The sequence below is a fragment of the Apium graveolens genome, chromosome 8, assembly GCF_009905375.1.
Source record: "Apium graveolens cultivar Ventura chromosome 8, ASM990537v1, whole genome shotgun sequence".
Classification (NCBI taxonomy): Eukaryota; Viridiplantae; Streptophyta; class Magnoliopsida; order Apiales; family Apiaceae; genus Apium; species Apium graveolens.
In genome coordinates, this window is record NC_133654.1 from 72871478 (window position 1) to 72874735 (window position 3258).

The window sequence follows — 3258 nt, forward strand, 5'->3', positions numbered from 1 at the left end:
TGAATTGGTGTATTTGTACTCAAGTTGTTGTTGTTTTAATGTGTTTTCTAGTGTTTTTGCATTTCAGGCATTAATCCGGAATTCAGGAGAATTAACATTAATTTGATGCTAATATGGTGTTAGGATGGTGTCAAAGGAATAAAGCTTGGGAAACCAACTCATTGCAGCAAGACAAGGAAGAAAGCAGAATTTTATCCAGGAGGCTAGCGCGCCCGCGCTGTCATAGCACGCAGCCGCGCCCAAACTTCAGAGACACAGCGCGTCCGCGCTAATCAATCACGCGCCCGCGCCGATTCGGGATGTTAAAATCCTGATACTACTTGGCTTCTGTTTGGAGGACTTCTACTTTGCATGGGCTGTTATATATAGCTAAATAAAAGACGTTTTAACAGAGATAGACGTAACAGAGCTTAAGGAGAAGACGACAAGAAAACCTATAGCACAATTCAACGATGGCGAAGAAGATCTATTTTATTCTTGTGAATCTTTGTTCTAAGTTGTAATCTTGGATGCTCGTTCCTTGTTTTGTTGAACCTAATACTCTAGATTTCGTACTTGGTTTACTATTTGTTTATAAAGACTACGTTTATTATACCATGCTTTCATCGGAACCCACGATGATGATGAGTCCGATTATAGGCTAATCGTTATCGGGGTTCTAGCGGATTTACTTATGGATTTCTTTAGTTGATTTGTTTCGATGCCTTAGTATGTGGTGATCCTATGATAACCTAGTATTGGTTGTGCTTATTCATCTTATGAGCGTCGCGAACTTATAAGATAGCTTGTTAATTCTCAATGAAGCGACAATGAATTTAAGGATTTAGAACTTGCCATGCTAGCATAGGTTCATGTGTTATTGTTATGCATGATTCGTAGGTAATTTTAACCATCTTACTTTCCCTGTGTAATCATGATAGATTGTGCATTAAACCGTTATGTTGTCAAATTCTATAGACATATAGGGTCTCAATATAATTGGTGTCTATTCACCTTCTATCTCTTTTGTGGATGTCTAGTAGTATGGTATTCGTGCAACGAAGTTGGCGTTTATCAGTCTCGTGTTATCTGATTAGTGTCATCACCATTACATGCTAAGGTTAAGAGCGAAAAGGCTATTGAATAAAGTACTAATAAAGTTAGAATTCTATGTTTGTGTCATATATTATTCAACTCTCTTTACTCTCTTTAGTTAACGTTCTCTAGTATAATTCACAATAGTTAATCTTAGTATAATCAAAACTAAATTTTTTATTCGTCTTAGTATTGAATAATAGCCATATCATTGTTGCATAAGTGCATAAATCACAAAGTTAATCTAAGCCAGTCTTGGTGGGAACGAATCTGATTTATATCTTATACTACTTGCGAACGCGTATAGTTGCGTGAATTTTAGCACGTGTTTAACAACTAACAAGTTTTTGGCGCCGCTACCAGGGAAAGGTGTTAACTTTTAGTTTATGTGTTTGCATCAGTGATCGTTAAAGTTCATTGACTCGGACATTGTTACTTACCTCCTCTTTTCTTTCTCGTATTTCAGGTACTCTAACGAGCGTGTATGCATACGCGTTCGCGGGCTCGTAAGAGAAATCTGGATCAAGCCGAGGAAGAAGTTGTAGTGATTCGAAGGGAAGTTTTTGAGGATGAAGAGAAAGTAAAAGAAGAAGAGAAAGTCGAGGAACCAGCTTTGGTAGTGATGGGAGATCAAGCAGAAAATCGTAAGGCTCTGATGGACTATTCTCAGCCTAAGATCAATGATATTCAGTCAAGCATCATCAGACCAACTATCTCGGCTAACACCTTTGAGATCAAGTCAAGCATGATTCAGATGATACAGAACTCAGTTCAGTTTGGGGGTTCTCCTACAGAAGACCCCAACATGCACATCAGGAATTTCATCGAGATCTGCGACACTTTCAAGTTCAATGGGGTGACTGAAGATGCTATCAAGCTGCGACTCTTCCCATTCTCTCAGAGGGATAAAGCAAAGTGTTGGTTACATTTTCTACCACCAGGGTCTATCACCAAATGGGAGGATCTAGCTCAAACGTTTCTCACTAAATTCTTTCCTATGGTGAAGACTGCTGCAATCAGGAATGATCTTACTCAGTTTGCTCAGCAAACTGGAGAATCTCTGTGTGAGGTTTGGGATCGATATAAGGAGATGCTAAGGAAGTGCCCACACCATGGCATGCCTGATTGGATGATTATAAACTGTTTCTATAATGGATTGGGTGCTACTTCTAGACCCATGCTCGATGCAGCATCAGAAGGAGCCCTGTGGGCTAAGAGCTACAATGAAGCGTATGAATTGATCGAACTGATGGCTGCTAATGAATACCAGAATCCTTCCCAGAGATTAACTCAGGATAAAGTAGCAGGAATTCTGGAGTTGGATGTAGCAACTGCTATAGCTGCCCAACTTAAGGCTTTGATTATGAAGGTGGACACTTTGGCTAATTATGGAGTTAATCAAATCACTAGTGTCTGTGAGCTTTGTGCGGGTGCCCATGAGACTGATGAGTGTGCTATTTCTAGTGAATCAGCTCAGTTCGTGAGCAACTTTCAGAGGTCGTGACAACCTGTGCCAGCCATCTATCATCTGAACAACCGCAATCATCCTAATTTCAGCTGGAGCAACACTCAGAATGCGGTTCAACATCCTTATCAGCAAAGCAGTACAACCCCCTAGTTTCCAACAACTGCAATATGCACCAAGACAGCAGCTCCAGCTACAATAAGTGAATGAAAAATCTGAATTGGAGGAGTTGAGGCTCATGTGCAAGAGCCAAGCTGTTTCTATCAAGACTTTGGAGAATCGGATTGGGTAGATTGCTAATGCATTATTGAATTGTAAAGGAGCATGTAAAGGAAATTTGAATTGGTGTATTTGTACTCAAGTTGTTGGTATTTTAATGTGTTCTCTAATGTTTTTGTATTTCAGGCATTAATCCGGAATTCAGGAGAATTAGCATTAATTTGATGCTAATATGGTGCTAGGATGGTGTCAAAGGAATAAAGCTCGGAAAACCAACTCATTGCAGCAAGAAAAAGAAGAAAACATAATTTTATCCAGGAGGCTAGCGCGCCCGCGCCCAAACTTCAGAGACACAGCGTGCCCACAGTGATCAAGCGCGCGGCCGCGCCAGTTCGGGATGTTAAAATCCTGATTCTACTTGGCTTCTGTTTGTAGGACTTCTACTTTGCATGGCGTAATATCCGGGATATATCGTGTAATTATTTTGCTATTAAATAATT

At 40.1% G+C, this 3258-nt stretch overlaps 1 non-coding gene across 1 annotated transcript; it reads right to left on the minus strand.

Annotated features, from left to right (window-relative positions):
- Nucleotides 1–2086: 2086 nt before the first annotated feature.
- LOC141682080 (small nucleolar RNA R71) lies at nt 2087–2193 on the minus strand. The gene has a single exon (XR_012559484.1). It is a non-coding gene; the product is annotated as a small nucleolar RNA R71 (small nucleolar RNA).
- Nucleotides 2194–3258: the final 1065 nt, after the last annotated feature.